Source organism: Protopterus annectens, chromosome 6.part0, assembly GCF_019279795.1.
Source record: "Protopterus annectens isolate FY-2018-M chromosome 6.part0, PAN1.0, whole genome shotgun sequence".
NCBI classification, from domain to species: Eukaryota; Metazoa; Chordata; order Ceratodontiformes; family Protopteridae; genus Protopterus; species Protopterus annectens.
The window spans coordinates 628,360,327-628,377,977 of NC_056737.1; the positions used below are offsets into that span (position 1 = coordinate 628,360,327).

At 45.8% G+C, this 17,651-nt stretch overlaps 1 protein-coding gene across 2 annotated transcripts in view; it reads right to left on the reverse strand.

The window, feature by feature from the left end:
• The window catches only part of SAV1 (salvador family WW domain containing protein 1), a 595,297-nt gene that overhangs the window by 428,222 nt on the left and 149,424 nt on the right, over positions 1–17,651 (reverse strand). The window lies entirely within an intron of this gene.

Below are 17,651 nucleotides of genomic sequence, written 5' to 3' on the forward strand. Positions count from 1 at the left end.
GAGTTTATGGTTGCTTGAGAGTTACTAATAAAAATAAGCCTGACTACTACTGGACCCTATACTGTGTTTGGTTTGACTTGTTCTTAGGTTGGGGAGAGGGAATTTATTCCTATCTTCCCTTTTAAAACTCTAAAAATGTAAGGTATGCTTCTGCAGGAGGGGGGGGGGGCAGAAAGTGCAACACATGAAAATTGCACTGTATTTCTTAATTTTCTTTTTTTTTCTGGTTGCTCCCACAACCCGGACTATACAAGTTACAACATTAGGCCACACTCCTATTGTCTCTTCAGTCACCACCAGTTAGTTGGGTCCTTCAGTTTCTTGCTTCAGTGGTGGCACCTGTAACCATTCTGCCTCTAGCAAGAGTTGGAGTGTCAGCCAAAGTGACACTGTAGAGGTGCAGGATAAGGTGATATGATGAAGTCCTAGGAGGCCAAAAAATGCGGTGAAACAAGAAGTTATGTACTCACCATAACGTTCGATGTATGTAGTCCATCTCGCCTCACATTCTTACCCGTGGGTTCGGAGCTGAATATCGGCTCAGACTCGGCCGATTTTATTAGCTCAAAATCTCTCATTGGCTGGGCTAAGCAGGTATCCCCCATGGTGCACTGCTCCTTATCTCCAGATCTAGTTTGCTCCGAACCACATTTATACTCCATGCACACATCACATCCAGGTAAAGAATAAGCTAAACAGGGGAACTCTGCAGGTAACAACCTAACCTCCAAATCCTCCAGGAAGGTGGAAGGTGGGAGGGTAAGTAAGAATGTGAGGTGAGATGGACTACATACATCGAATGTTATGGAGAGTACCATAACTTCTTGATGTTATGTAGTCCTATCTTGCCTACATTCTTACCTGTGGGACAGCGTCCCCAGCACCTACTTCCTGGGAGGCTCATAGGAAAATACTCCTGAGAACTGTGGAGCCAAAGGAAGACCTGCCCCTGGAGATCACGTCCAATTTGTAATGAGAAACAAATGTGTGAGGAGAAGCCCAAGTAGCTGCAGCACATATATCATCCATTGACAATCTGGCTTGATAGGCTGTGGAGGTAGACACCGCCCGAGTAGAATGAGCCTTGACTGGAAATGGCAGATCTTTACCTCCTGCTTGATAGATGAACGAGATACAACTAGATATCCATCTGGGATTCTTCTGCTTGGCGGGGGGTCCGATGTGAGTGGAATGAGACAACCTCTGGAAATGATCCGTAATACCATCGGTCCTGGGTAATGCTTTCCCAGGCTTCCGGATACAATGAAATGCGACCCCCGACTGGCTCCAGATAAGCACAGCCAGGTACACCCTCAGGAACGAGAGTATGGACAGCCATGAAAAGAATCGCAGTCTCCCGAATTGCGGGGACCCCCTCTGCCTCTGGGGCGACGTCTCCCTGAATAACCCCCCCGCCTCTGGAGGGGGGGGGTTCACCTTGTGCGGCAGGAAAAAACCTCTGCGATTTCTTGAATGACATCCCCCCTCCCCCCGCTGGGCCTTGGGATAAGGCCTAGAAGGAAGGGAAAAATGGACCCCTACAGCAGACAGGGTCTTTCCCTCTTGCTCGCACCTGGTGAGGGTGTCTTTCACTTTGGTCCCAAACAAGGAGGAACCATCAAAGGGGGCATCAGTGAAAGAAGACTTGAACGCCTCTGCAAAGTGACACAGGCGCAGCCAGGCTTGCCTTCTAAGGGCGACCCCTGAGCTTGCTGCCCTACTCGCTCCCTCAACTGCATATGAAATGAGCCGCATGGACGAGTTAACAATGGAGTTGAGGGTAGAGACCTGGGCGTTAACGATCTGAGCCACCGCCTCAGGAACATTACCCATAAGAGTGTCTCCCAACTCTTTGAGATCTCTCTGGAGCAGGTGAAGTGAGACAAGTAGTTCAGCGACCATAAGGTAAAGGTTGCTGATGAGAGGGTACGCTTCCTGTACTGATCCATGGTCCTAGACTCCTTGTTAAAAGGATGGACGGATGAAGAAGACTCTATTACTTCCTTCTGGGTGGCTGCCGCCACCACCATGGCATCAACAGGGACTCCTTTAGACAGAAACTCTTCGCCCTGAGGGTCGGAAAGAAACTTGTTGGGACGCCTGGGCATGGGCTCTATAGAATCAGGGTTTTCCCACACTCTTCAGCAAATCAGGTCAAGGAGTTAATCAAAGGGTGGACACCCCCAGGAGGCGGAGGGCTGAGCACCAAAAGCCTTAAGGAATACTGACTCCGCCTCGGAAGGGGCTTTGGATGGCCAGTCACCTCTGTTTCAGTATCTCCAGGATATCGGAGAAGGAAACAGAGGATGACTTGGGGGACCCCTCCGATTTCTCAAGGTCAGTATCAGAGGTGAGGGACTCATCCTGGGAGTCTATGTGCTTCCTCTTGCACGATTTCTTTCTGGGGGGCTCCTCAGGCATGAACTCTGAGGGGCCCTCAAAGTTGGGGACCACTCGTGGGGGTATCCCTAGGCCCTGGGGCTCTGCTGTCTATGGATGGGTGGTGATCAGAAGCTCTCACCGGAGTGGTGGGGGACAGAGTGACCTGATGTAGCAGACGATCTGGCCAGTGCGGTCCGCATAGCCTCAAAGGTTGGACCCCCCGAATCAGAGGGGCAACCATTCTCCGAAGCCATGGCGGGGGTCGGAGTTCCCCAAGCTGAGGCACCGAGAGGGAGGCTTGGGACCAAAATAAGCCCCGGGATGTCCCCCTCAGGCCCGACCGAGGAATCCCAAGTCCCGAACCCCGAAGACGGAGCCAACGGGGTCGGAGTTGATGCCGGTATCGATGGAGCCAAATGGGGCATCGGAGCCAGTCTAGAAATATCACATGGTACAGGACACTCCGGCTCCGAAGACAGAGATGCGCTCAGAGGAATGATCGAAGACGGGGTCGGGATGGGCTCCGGAGCAGACTCTGAGCCGAAAACAATCTCGTCAAAACCGGTGACTGGAGGAGCCTCTGAACCACCCTATCAACATCCACATCAGAAAGGGTCCTGCAGGATTTGGAGGATAGGGATGGAGAATGAGATCTCTTTTCAGGAGAGGCTGGTCTGAGACTGGGCGATCGGCTCCTAGGAAGCTCCAATACAATTGGAGCTGACGCTGGTTCCATCAATATCGATCCTTCGGCCCCAAGGACAGTGGAGCCGAGGAGGTCGATGCAGTTTTAGAGATTTCCTCCGGAAGCTCCGATGAGGCTGACTGAGCCGGAGATCTCTTTTTTGACTTGCCAGATTTTGACTTTCCAGTGGAAGACGAATCCATAGCCTCTTCAAGAGGGTTTCAATAAGTCCCTTTAAAATTAGCTTATTCTTTCTCTCTTGGAGAACTCTTGGACTGAATGAGTGGCAAAAACTGCAGGATTCCTGCAGATGGATGGCTCCCAAGCAATAGACACAAATGGAATGCCCATCTGCATTGGGCATTTTATACCCACATTTAGAGCACTTCTAAAAAACCCGAAGGTTTGTGCTCCTTGACATCCTTAGACATCTTAATTACAATGCCCACAGCGCAAAACCAAGTCTGAAAGAAAAAACACACAGGCGTCTACTACCAAGAGGCGGGAACGACGCTAACAGTAGCCAACACTAAACAGTGATCAAACACACAAAACCAACTACAAGCTCTTAACAGAGGATTGAAGAAAGCACACAAGGAGGAAGGAAACGTCCAAACCTCTAACTCAAATGGTCTACACCATTCTGACACAAAAGGCAAATAGAGGAGAACTAGGCCCTCTAACTGAAACGGGCCTAGCCCGAGGGAACAGTCAGTGGGATACCACACAACAATCACACAATCACCAAACTCGACAAAATTAGACAACTCTAGGCAACTTAGAAAAATAGCTATGAAAACAGCTTTTGATAGCAATCAAATCTTTCTTCAATACAAGAAAAGAGAGGGTACTTAGCCACAGCCAAGCGAGACCACGTCCGAGCTACACGAGCTGCAAACGAGATCTGGGGATATGGAGCAGTGCACCATGGGATGCCTGCTTAGCCCAGCCAATGAGAGATTTCGAGCTAGTAAAATCAGCCGAGTCGGAGCTGATATTCGGCTCTGAACCCACGGGTAAGAATGTAGGTGAGATAGGACTACATATCAATTGTTTTATGCTTTTTACTTTTTAAAACAGCAAAAATTATTTTGTAGATTCTTGGAGAGAGAGAGACTAACCTGGGTCAAAACACTGTAGCTACATCACAATGGAGCAGTGATGAAGGATGTCTTAAGGCTCCGCAAAGTCACATCCAGGCATGCCTCCTAATGGTAACGCCAGAGCATGCCACTCTCAAAACACCTTCTGTACAGTGTGAAAATCAGATGCATGGAGACATTTGACAGGGACTGAAGGGCGACCTGCTGCAAAGTCTTTTTCCTCCACTGACCGTGATCCTAAGGGGGAGTTAGTAAGCTCCTTTGTCAAATCCCTTTGGAACCTTGTGAACTGTGCAAAGTAATTCAGCGACCTTAGCTCAAAGGATGCTGAAGTGAAAATTTGCTTCCTCAACCTGTCCAGGGCCTTAGACTCTGTTTGGGGTTGGACTCCTTGGCAAGTTCCTTTTAGATGGCTGACACAAACACTATGGCATCAAGTAAGGGACCCCCTGCTCCAAAGGACACAGTCCTTAGGTGCAACTAGATATTTTTAAGAATAGGATCTGTGGTAATCCAGATCCTCCCAAGCCTGACAGGAAATTAGGTTCACCATTTAATATGCTGGGGGAACCACCCAAAGACCAAGTGAGATGTTTTTTGAAGGCCTCAAGAGACCAGGATGACTCCTGAGAAAGGGCTTCAGAAAGCCAACAACCTGCCTGCCTCAGAAGCTTGAGAATTTCTCCAAACAAGACATCAAGAGGTGACCCGGGGAACCCCCTCCTTTCATCAAAGTTAGTACCTTCAGTTAAAAATTCCAGCAGAGAATCAAATGCACCTTCTCTTGCACTTGGGCGTCAGGAAAAGTCCTCATGGGGTGATGTGAGGAGGACCCAGAAGTGTGTGAAAAGTCCTGAAAAAGGACAGTTTCAAGGGTGGAACTGGCCAGCTGCCCTGATGGGACAGAAGTAGACTCAGGACCCACAGCAGACAGCTGTGGAGGGAAGAGAACCCACGGGGGGGGGGGGTGCCCTATTTCAAATCATATGGAGAACTCTATCCACTGCCTCAAATGCAGAGATGGATAGTGTGTCCGGGACCACTCCAGTGGGGGCTGAAGCAACTTGCCAGGCAAAATCCAAGACTTCCCCATGATCCTGCCATGACACAGAATTCAGAGCTGAACTGTCCAGTGTTAAAGCCCCGAAGGGAAGAGATGGCTCCAAAAGACGGTCAAACCCCTACCCTGAACACCTTGCACCACAAGTATGGCTCCAACAAGGTCAGCTCTAGTTAGATCAGAGAAGACAGAGTGAACAATAGCAAAGCCTTTGAATTTGACCAAGACAATCCCAGAATTCTCATATTTGGAATCACTGAAACAGAGGGACGGTTAGGAGTAAGAGTTACTAATGGTGTTTGGGATGGTCTAAAACTCACCAGCTCAATGGGACATGGAGACAGAAGTACTCCTGCCTGAATCTGAGTCCTGAAGAAATGTCTCATTACCCCCATCCATGTCTATGCACAAACTCTTGGTAGACCTGAAAAAAGGTAGATGGGGTGGGGGTCTAGAAACTCTACATGGAGCTTCTTGTAAAAATGGAGAGTGAAGCCATGATGAAATCTGCTTCAAAGAGAACAGAGGTTGTCTATGGGAAGGAGACTTGGTAGAAGATAGCAACGGATATGAAGGGGTGGATGGATCAGAGGTCTTGGAAACTTTGCATGGCGTAGCCAAAGCCAGTGCCTAGTGAAAAAAGAAGTACTCAGGGGAATGCTCCCTCGACTTTTTTGGCTTATCTTTGGATTTTACTCTCTTCTCCCTGAGATTTTTCCACCAGTTTCTTTCTGAAAGGAGAAGCTCCAGACATTGAAGAGGAGGAGGAAGGTAGTAAACCCTTAAGCACTAACGCATTCCTCAACCAAGGCTCTGTGTTTGAAGCTGGAACAAATCTATCACTCAAGATGTGTGGCTCCAAGATAAACACATGCACTCTGAGTGGGCATCAGAGTCAGGTATCTTGTGCCTAGAAGACAAGCATTTTTTTTTAAACCCGTAGGCTTATCAGGCATAATAGCAGCAAAGTAAATGCAATCTTGTAAAGAAAACATTACCAATAGTAATAATACTACAGAAACAATACAAGACACAAATACCAGCAATGGTAATTAAGGCATCACCAATAATTTGTTAAAATACCAACAATTGTATTACACAATACTAGAGAACTAGTAGACAGAAGAAATGGAAAGGCATGAGGCTTACAGAAAAACAGCAGCGCTAATAACTACCAGGAAAACATTTTTTTTTTTTAAATCAGGGGAGGTATGAATAAAAATAGTGGTCAAAGACCCTGAAAGGAAAAAAAAAATGCCAAAAATAAAGTGTCACTTATCTCCCAACAGCTTAAGCCACGTTAACCACATCTGGTCGCCGGAAGTGGCAAATGAGACCCGGGGGGGGGGGGGGGGTTGGGAAAGGATTATGGGTAAGGAAGGAGCTTGAGCTATGGATCCAGTCTGAGAAGTGTCTGAAGTCTGATCAGAGGTCGGATCTGAAACCCAATGGTTGAGGAATAGATAATGACATCATCAGATCTACATGTTTATAACACAAGATAATGAACATTACACTACTACTGTTTAAAGATGTGGTACCACTGCAAAAATGTCAAATGTATTTACCAAATGCAAGATCAAAATAGAGTAGAAACCGTACTAAAAGATTAAATCAAAAAGCCTGAACAGGCAGAAGATAATGCAAGTTGTGCATTTATATTATCAAAAATCTAGAATCATAACGGTTAACAAAATCAGGTAGAAATTTTGAAATGAAACTGCTGCTAGTGATATGTTATGGTCATCTTAAACAGCATGATACAAAATTCAGTGAAATGTGCAAGTAAATATGAACAGCACTACAGATTCTTGTTTCCTGCAAAAGTAAGGTACTGCTACATAAAACAGTGTGTACTGGATAGGGAGTGGGAGACAGAGGTACTTGGGAAAAGTACAGTTGTGTAAGATCTTACCATAACAGTAGATGTCCCTCTCTTCACTGCTTTAGTATTCTTTACAACAGAGATTCTCCTACCGAAGGTGGTCCATCTGGCTAATATACCAAAGCATTTAGGTTACTTTAAGGTATGCCTTACATCACACATACGCTCCCCACCTATAGCACAGGGCATAAAGGCGATGTCCAGGCATACCAGCCTCAGAACTGAAAGCCCCAGCAGGAACACCAGTCCCAAGGAAAAAGAGGTAACCAATACATACCCAAGAGAAAAGAACCGAGGAGGGAGGAAGTGAATACCGCAACAGTGAAGAGGACGTCTGTTGTTAAGATCTTACACAACAATGTACCATGTCCATCCATTTCACTGCTGCAGTATTCTTTACAACAGGGAGAGAGCAAAAGCACAGAAAGGAGAGGAGGAGGATGGATCAGTAGAGCTCTCTAGGAACTTATGAAGAATTGTCCTAGCAAAGCCAGCTCTAGCTCTGTATACTACATCCAACTTATAGTGCTTGGTAAACGTATGCACAGAAGTCCAGGTAGCTGCCTCACGATCAGAGTTAATATCCAAACCCTTGAAAAAATGTACCAGAAGACACAGCACTAGTACAATGAAAGTACAGTTTTGTACCTACCATAAATGTAGATGTTCGAGTGTTCACCCTGCTGCAGTCATCACACTTGGGTTATCCCGCAGTCGGCCTGAGTTCCAAAGTCTTGGTCCGGCGTCGGTTGCTGTCGCTTCTTCCCTGACGTCAGTACGCCAGGGGTATATAAGAGGCATCCGACACCATTTTCTTCAGTTTTTCTTGCCCCAGATGTCAGGTGCCCCCAATAGGTAGGCAATATATATTGCTATATAAAAAGGTACATATAAAAATAAAATACCTTCAGGCACAAGCAAATACACCACAGAGGTTGTATAGGAGAGAATGGTATAGATAAGTCCAGCTAGTTCAGAGGGAATGGAGGGAGGGTAACCTGGACTGCAGCAGGGTGAACATCTACATTTATGGTAGGTACAAAGCTGTACTATGTTCATCGTGTTACCCTGCTGCAGTCATCACACTTGGGTTGAATCCCAAAGCTAAGGATGGGTGGTGGAGTTAAACAGGGTTAGAAGAAGCTAGTAGGCCCTGCAACACTGCAGTGGAAAAAACAGCTAGAGTCTTAGAATAGAGAGTAAGTAGTGATCGTGTTTGGTGAAGGTGTGCACTGAACTCCAAGTTGCAGCTTCCAGAATATCCTTGGTTGGCACCTCCCTGAGAAAGGCTGCTGATGTAAATGTAGCCCTGGTGGAGTGGGACCTAATGTTAGCAGGTACCAGTTTCCCATGATGCGTGTAGCAGAAACATATGCTGATGTAAATGTAGCCCTGGTGGAGTGGGACCTAATGTTAGCAGGTACCGGTTTCCCATGATGCGTATAGCAGAAACGTATGCAATGTCCTATCCATTTTGAAATGGTCTGTTTTGAGATGGCTTTTCCTTATGATCCTGTAGCATAGGCTACAAAGAGCTGGTCAGATTTTCTGAAAGCCTTAGTTTTATCCAAGTAGTAGTGTAATTGCCTGTGAATGTCCAAAGAGTGCAGGAGTCTTTCTCCTTTGTTCTGGGGATTTGGGAAAAAGGTGGGCAAATGAATGGTTTGGTTTAGGGCCACACTGGATACCACCTTTGGCATAAAGGAAGGGTTAGTTCATAGAGAGAGACTCTGTCTTGATGAAAAATGAGGAAAGGCTCCACTGCCATTAGTGCCTGTAGCTCTGAGACTCTTCTAGCTGAAGTTATTGCTAGTAGCAGGGCAGTTTTCCATGAAAGAAATTTTAAATCAGCTGAAAAAGCTGGTTCAAAGGGTGGCAGTGTAAGCTTTTCCAGAACAAAGTTGAGGTCCCAAGTAGGTGTTGGTGCTCTCCTGGGTGGTCTTATGTTCTTAGCCCCTCTGAGGTACTGTCTTAGAAGTGGATGTGAAAATAAAGGAGGATCTATGTTGCAATGAGCTGAAATTGCTGAGGTGTGGGTCTTAATAGATGAAAAGCACAGTCCTTTGTGCAACATCTCAGTTAAATATTGTAGAATCTGAGGAATGTTTGGATCAAGGGGATTTTGGCCTTTAGCCTGGTTCCAGGCACAAAATCTTTTCCATTTGTCTGAATAGGTTTTCCTGGTGCTGGGCCTCCTGGCCTCCAGAATGGCATCCATAACAGCTTTGGATAGAGGTGTTGGCTGGTTGTTTAGGTAATTTGCCATGCAGCCATGTTTAAAGTCTTGAGCTGGCTGTGTAGAATCTGATTGTCTCGCTGGGTGAGCAGGTGAGGAATTTGTGGTAAAATCCATGGTGGGCCGTGGGCCATGTTCCTTAGAATTGGATACCAGTGCTGGCATGGCCAGTCTGGTGCAATGAGTATCATTTGTGGCCTCTCTAATCTGACTTTCAGCAGTACCTTTGCTAGAAGAGGCAGTGGAGCAAAGGCATACAGTGTTAATGTTTTCCAACTGAATGAGAGGGCGTCCACTTTCCAAGCTTGTGGGTGGAATGTCCTTGTGCAAAATTTCTGAAGTTGGTAGTTTTGGGGGTTGGCAAACAGATCTATGTCTGGCCATCCCCATTTTTGAGTTATTGCAAATACTTGTGGATTTAGTTTCCACTCGTGGGGATCCATGATGTTTCTGCTTAGGTCATCTGCCAATGTGCTTTGCTTTCCTGGCAGGAATTGTGCTTGTAGTTGAACTAGGTAAGACAGTGCTGTGTTCCACAAGGTCATTGCTTGCCTGCATAGAGGGTAGGAATGTGTGCCCCCTTGCTTGTTTATGTACCACATTACTGTGGTACTGTCCCATCTTATTATTAGTTGTCCTGGGTGTAAAAGGTCCTTGAAAACTGTTAGGGCATTCTGTACTGCTAGCATTTCTTTTTGATTGATATGCAGATGCCTTTGATCTGTAGTCTAATTGCCCTGAATGCACTGTCCTGCCATGTGTGCTCCCCACACATAGTCCGATGCATCTGTTGTCAGTTTGCCTGGCTGTGGGTAAGGTGAGGTGACATGCTTGTGCCCACCATAGAAACTCCTGTTGAAGGCAGGGAATGAGTGGTATAATTGTTTCCAAGCTGTGGCTGTGCTGAGTCCATACGCTCAGCAGGTACCACTGTAATTTCCTCATATGCAGTTTTGCAAATGGTATTAGTAGTATGCAAGATGCCATGAATCCCAAGGCCTGCAGAATTTTTCTTGCAGGGAGTTGGGTCTTTGTTGCCATTATTTTGAAGTATTGAGTCAGCTGATGTTGCTTATCTGGTGTGAGATAAGCCATCTGGGCCATTGTATTCAAGCTGGCACCCAGGAATATTATGTTTTGTGACTGCACTAGTTTTGATTTCTTTTCGTTTACTGTGTACCCTAGGCAACTTAGAAGGTGTTTGACAAATGCCAGATGCTTTAAAAGAATGTCCTTGCTTTCTGCTTGAATAAGGCAGTCGTCCAGGTATGGATACATTTGAATTCCTCTGTCTGCAGTATGCAATTACTAGTGCCAGGCATTTTGTGAAGACACTGGGCGCAGTAGATAAGCCAAATGGCAGTGAAGAGAATTGACAATGGTTTGAACCTGCAATGAAGCTGAGGTATCTTCTGCAATTTTGTCTGATAGGGACATGCAGGTATGCCTCCTTGAAGTCCAACGTTACTAGCCAAGCATTCTTGCCCAGCTTGGGAAGAAGCTGCTGTAGTGTTAGCATCTTGAATTTTGGTACTTGCAGATAGGTGTTCAGAATTGAAAGATCCAGACTGGGTCTCCATGCTTTGTCCTTTCATGGGACTAGAAAGAGTCTTGAGTAAAATCCTTGTCCTTGCTCCTGTGTAGGTACCTGTTGAATGGCTCATGTCCATGAGAGCTGTAATTTGTTTTTGTGCCTCTGCCCATTGATTTGGTAGCAGGTTTGGCATTCCTTTTATCCTTGGCAAGGTATGAAAGTGGAATCTGTATCCTTGTGAGACAATGTTTAGGACCCATTTGTCTTTTGTGATGATGTGCCAGTTTGTCTGCAAAAAAGTGCTAATTTTCCTCCCAGTAGTTTGGTAGTAGCTTGGTAGTTTGAGGGTTAAGTCATTGTGTTTGTCTTCTGCTAGCTTGGGGCCTGTCTTCTCCTCCTTTCTGGGTAGCAGTACCCCATTGGCGAGGTTTGTAAGGGCCTTGTGACTGACCTTTGCCCCTTGGGCATCTGTATTTGCCCCTCTGTGATTTGTCAGAAGCTGGAAAGGACCATTTTTTTGTTGGCCAATTTCTGCTGCAACTAGGGGGTTGTACCTGTAAAAAATCTGCATAGACTTTGCCTTATCCTCCAATTTCTTTAAAACTCTGCTTTGACACCAAATAATACATCCTGCTGTAAAGGTGAATCCAATAACTTTGCTCTAACATGATCAGGTAGAGTTTGTTCTTTTAACCAAGCATGTCTACGTATGACAGACCCAGTAACAGCTGCTCTACAGGAAGGTTCCAATGAATCAAATCCACATTGTAAAGTATTGTTTGCCCACCTGTTCAGCTGCATGCAACAGATCCTGCATTTCCTTGAATTCAGACTGTTCAGAATGTGTGCTCATTTTTTGTTTTAATTGAGACATTAGGAATTGCGGATATTTCAGCATGTGAAACTGACAATTTAATGCTCTCATAGCCAGAGTAGCTGAGGTGTATATCTTCTTTCCCCATCTATCTAGGGCTCTGGAATCCCTTTCAGAGGGCACAGGATTTTTAGCCATAGAAGCTTTAGCCCCTTTGGGACCCTGGGAAATTGCTTCTGGGTCAGCCACAGGGCTTTTATAAAGGAATTTGTGAGAGTCAGGTACTCTGTAGTATCTGTCTGGTTTGGCTGGGGCAGGAGGTAGAGAGTCTGGATTTAGACTAGACTCCAAGTAATCAACATCCACAATGTCTAAAACTGGAGGGATAGCAAGTGGTCTGTGCTGTGGTAGTAAAAGGAACTCTCGGGAGCCTTTTCTTAGAATCAGAGTAGTCCTGGCCTTCCCAGTGGAAATGTTCCCTCATGTTATGTAAAGTTTCCCCAAAGGAGTAGTCTTCAGGGGGAGATGCTGAGGAAATAGAGTCTTCAGCATCAGAGTCTTCATAAGGGGGGAAAGTGTAATCCTGTTCCTCAGAAGAATCTGAGGAAATAGAAACCTAGTCAGAGGAAGCATAATCCTCCTCTTGTCTTGGTCTTTTATCTGGAGGGGGATGGGAACCCCTGATTAGGGTAATCAAATCTTCAGCCATCTTAAGCATCTGTCTCTTAGGCATAGGGCCTTGAACTGGAGACTGATGTACAGTCTTTTTTGGTTTTAATGGAGTTTTAAGCTTAGCATAAGATTTAATGGGGAGTGTAGTCTGTCTGAAGACACCTTCTGCAACCGAAGGTGTTTCTACTGCACCGGGATCTCCTTCTGCTCTGGTGTCAGAAGGGCCTAATGAAGATGGCTGCGACGGTCTAGTACACTCCGCTTGAGAATCCGAAGCTGTCTGGGGTTCCAATTCTGTGATAGTCAGGGGCTGCGTAGGCGCCTCACTGAAAACCGGAGAACTGGCGACAGGCCCAGCAGAGGCCTCAGAGTATGGCTTGTTCTTAGGCTGCCCGTCCTTATCCTTGCGTTTTTATGCATGCCGGTTATCGGCTGCTCCGACGGCATGACATAATTAAATTTCCTACAAAAGTAATGTCGTGCGAAGTCAAAACGGAGTTTGATAGTTCGTTTATTAAACCTATCACAAAACCGACAACCTGTGATGTTGTGGTCTGGGTCTAGGCAAGGAATACAATAAGAATGGAAGTCCTTATGAGGTATTTGCTTCCCACAAGAAATGCAATTGTTAACTTTTTCTGACATCGGACTGAGGCAAGAAAAGGTTCCCCAACGGGGTACTTGGCTTTATTGAAGACTTTGAACTGAAATTAGATTCGAAAATCTCAGGTGCCAACCGGCACTTGCGAACTGCTTCTGCTTCGGGCACCGCGCGGCAAGAAAGACTGAAGAAAATGGCGTTGGATGCCTCTTATATGCCCCTGGCGCACTGACATCAGGGAAGAGGCGACAGCAACCGACGCCAGACCAAGACTTTGGAACTCAGGCCGACTGCAGGACCGCCTGACGGCAGGATAACCCAAGTGTGATGACTGACCCCCCTTTTTTTTACCCATGGGAGGAGGCAAGACTGGCTATGAGCAAAGGCCGACTTATTTGGGTAATTTCTTTGAAATGTAGGCACAGGAGAAACAAAAACATGTTTAAGTTCCTGTAAAGCCTTGCCCTTATCCTGAAGAGACTTAAAACAAATCAGCAGCAGCTGCACCAAATAAGTGTCTATTATCCACAGGAGCATCCATCAACTTAGCCTTAATATCAAGCAAAGGTTGAAGCCAAAAAGTACAGTTTTGTACCTACCATAAATGTAGATGTCCGATAGGAATGCATCTGCAGTCCTTACAAATGGGTTGTCCTGTCGTCAGGCAGCCCTTCGGTCGGCCGGATTCCAAAGTCTGGGTCTGGCTTCAGCTGGTGTCGCACTTCACCCGACGTCATAGCTGCAGTTTTTCGGGTATAAAGGCATCAGCCGATGCCATTTTCCTCAGTGTTTCTTGCCCCAGATGCCAGGTGCCCTCTTGGATGGCTAAATTTGGATAAATGCCAAAGTTTCCAAATAGTAGAGAGCAAACACATAAAATAAGCATGTATGTACATATATACAAACAAATACACCATAATAGATCCCCCCCAAGCTAGCTGAAGGATGTCAAATACCCTAGGAGTACCTCAGAGGGGAAGGTGGGTGGGTAATCCTGACTGCAGATGCATTCCTATCGGACATCTACATTTATGGTAGGTACAAAACTGTACTATGTCCTTCAAGGATGCATCTGCAGTCCTTACAAATGGGTAGAATACCATAGCTAAACTAGGGCAGGAGGAAAAGAGTAGAGATTATGGTGTAGTTAGGATCCCTTGCAAAACAGCAGTGGCAAAACCTGCTCGGGATCTAGAGTATAAAGGTAAATTGTAATGCTTGGCAAATGTATGCATGGAGGTCCAAGTAGCAGCCTCTATAATGTCCTTGGTAGCCACTCCTCGTAAGAAAGCTGTGGTAGTGGCTGTAGCCCTTGTGGAGTGAGGCCTGATGTTCTCTGGAGTTTTCTTTCCATGGTAGGAGTAACAAAATCTAATGCAATTTCCTATCCATTTGGAGATTGTCTGTTTTGAAATTGGTTTTCCTTCCTTTCCTGTTGCATATACTACCAGAAGCTGGTCAGTTTTTCTATTGGATTTGGTCCTGTCCAGGTAGTAGCGTAATTGCCTATGTACATCCAAGGTATGCAAGAGTCTTTTCTCCCCTGTTCTGTGGGTTGGGGAAGAATGTAGGTAGGTGGGATAGCCTGATTTAGAGACTCTGGATACCACCTTAGGCATAAATGTAGGATTTGTTCTCATGGACACTATCTTGATGGAAGATCAGGAAGGGTTGCACTGCCATTAAAGCCTGTAGTTCAGAGACCCTTCTTGCTGAAGTTATTGCCAGGAGGAAAGCAGTCTTCCAGGATAAGTATTGTAATTCTGCTGTTGCTGCTGGTTCGAAAGGGGGAAGTGTCAATTTTTCTAGCACAAAGTTCAAGTCCCATGCTGGCAATGGAGGTTTCCTGGGAGGTTTTACATTTTTAATTCCTCTCAGAAACTGTCTGAGCAGAGGATGAGAGAAGACAGGAGGATCCAAGCTGTATTCTGCTGAAATAGCTGATGCATGTATCTTGATGGAAGAATAGGACAGGCCTGTATGGAGGAGCTCTGCCAAGTACTCCAGGATGTTGGCTATGTTCACCAGTGTCACATCTTTCCCCTTTGCAGTACTCCAAATGAGATATCTTTTCCATTTTGCTGCATAATTCTTTCTTGTTGAAGGTCTACGAGCCTCCAGGATTATGTCTTTAACCCTTTGGGATAAATTTGGGTTAATTGCTCTTATGTAATGTTCCAGGCAGTTAGCTGCAGAGTTTTCAGGTTTGGATGCAGGATGTTGTAGTTGTTCTGTGTTAACAGCAATGGGATCAGGGGTAGTGCCCATATTTGTTCCCGAGACATGCTCCTCAGCAATGGGTACCAATGTTGTCTTGGCCAGTCTGGAGCTATCAGAATGATCCTCGGACGTTCCTCTTTGATCTTCAGAAGCACCTTGTGCATCAAAGGAAGTGGTGGGAATGCGTATGCTGTCAGGTTTTTCCAACTGAAAGATAGGGAGTCCACCTTCCAAGCAAGTGGGTGGTACGTCCTTGTGCAGAATTTCTTTAGCTGGTGATTGAGTGGGGATGCAAACAGGTCTATTTGTGGTAATCCCCATTCTCTTGTGATGGCTTTGAAGATGTCCGGATGCAGCATCCATTCGTGGGCATCTGTGGTAGTTCTGCTTAATATGTCTGCTAGAATGTTTTCTTTCCCCGGTACAAAAATTGCTTGTAACTGAATGTTGTAGCTCAGAGCCACATCCCATAGGTCCAGTGCCAGCCGGCATAGAGGATATGAATGTGTGCCTCCCTGTTTGTTGATGTACCACATAACTGTGGTGTTGTCTGTCCTTATCATCAGCTGACCTTCTTGGAGAAAAGGTCTGAAGTGACTGGATTGCCAATTTTACTGCCAGCATTTCCTTTAGATTTATGTGCAGGTGCAGCTGGTCTTGAGTCCATAGGCCTTGTATGCACTTGCCCAGCATGTGTGCCCCCCAACCGAGGTCTGAGGCATCTGTCGTGATGGTTTGGCTTGGTTGACTGTTGCAGAAGGGCAATCCTGTGTTTGATTGACAGGCCTGAGCCCACCATAGGAACTCTTGCTTCAGGCATGGGATTATTGGAATTTTGGTTTCTAGGCTGTGCTTGTGTTGGGACCACAAATTCTTCAGGTACCAGTGTAGCTTTCTCATATGCAGTCTGGCATGAGGGACCAGAATTATGCAGGATGCCATGAAGCCTAGGGCTTGTAGCACTTTTCTTGCAGTTAGATGGTTCTGCTTTGTTAATGCCAAGAAGTAGAGAGGTAGTTGCTCTTTCTTTTCTGCAGTTAGGAATGCCATTTGTCTTGATGTGTCCAGCTCTGCACCCAGAAAGGTTATTCTTTGGGATGGAATCAGCCTTGACTTTGTTATACTGACTGTATATCCCAGGGCTTGCAGCAGGTAAATGACTCTTTGTAAGTCTTCTGTTAGCTTGCTTTTGTTGTCCGCTTGTATCAGGCAGTCGTCCAGGTAGGGATATATTTGGATCCCCTGAAGTCTGCAATGAGCAATTACTGATGCCAGGCATTTCGTGAACACTCTGGGTGCAGTAGATAAGCCAAAGGGCAATGCTGAGAATTGATAATGCTCTGATCCTGCAAGAAATCTGAGGTATCTTCTGCAAATTGGTCGTATGGGGACGTGCAGGTATGCCTCCTTGAGATCTAGAGTTACCAGCCAAGACTCCTTGCCCAGCATGGGAAGAAGCTGCTGTAGGGTCAGCATTTTGAATTTTGGAACAATGAGGAATGTGTTTAAAGCGGACAGGTCTAGAATAGGCCTCCATTTATTTTCTTTTCTTGGTACCAGGTAGAGTCTGGAGTAAAATCCCTTTCCTTGCTCCATAGATGGTACCTTTTCCACAGCTCTCATTCTTAATAGTGGAGATATTTGCTTTAGAGCTTCTGCCCTTTGAGTAGGTGGTAGGTTTGGCATTCCTCTCTTTCCTGGTAGAGTATGGAAATGGAACCTGTAACCTTGGTCTATAGTTTGCAAAATCCATTTTTCCCTTGTGATGCAATGCCAGTTCTTTGAAAATAAGGTTAGCTTTCCGCCTAAGGGTGCTTCTAGTTGTTCCCTGGTAGGCGGTGCCACCGTCAAGTCTCTGTGATTGAGTTGTTGTAGTGGTGGTGGTTGCATCCGTGCCTCGCTGGTTGTTACCTTGCCACTGGCATCCCCTGTAGGCACCCCTGGATTGGTTTCTGCCTCTAGAACGCCTATTCCTGCCTCTTTGTGTCTTAGAGGAGTCCGGAAAGGACCAATTCTTGGAGGGCCAGTTCCTGCTAAACACCTTGGAGGTTGAACCTGTAAGAAATCTTTCACTGTTTGTACAGATTTTGCCTTCTCTTCCATCTTTTTTAGTACCTGCTGTGCAGGGGAACCAAATAAATTGACCTTGTCCATGGGTGCATCCAAAAGCTTTGATTTGACATGGTCCGGTAATGCCTGTTCTTTCAACCATGCATGTCTCCTGATAACTGTGCCAGTCATGGCTGATCTAAAGGAAGCCTCCAGTGCATCATAGCCACATTTTAAAGAATGGTTACTAACCTGCTGTATGTTATGTACCATTTCTTGAACATACTTTTTATCTAAAGTTTCCTCAGAGGACAGCTTTTTAGTTAACTGGTCAAGCATAAACTCTTGATATTGAATCATATGAAATTGGCAGTTCAAAGCCCTAGCTGACAAAGTAGCAGAGGTGCAAA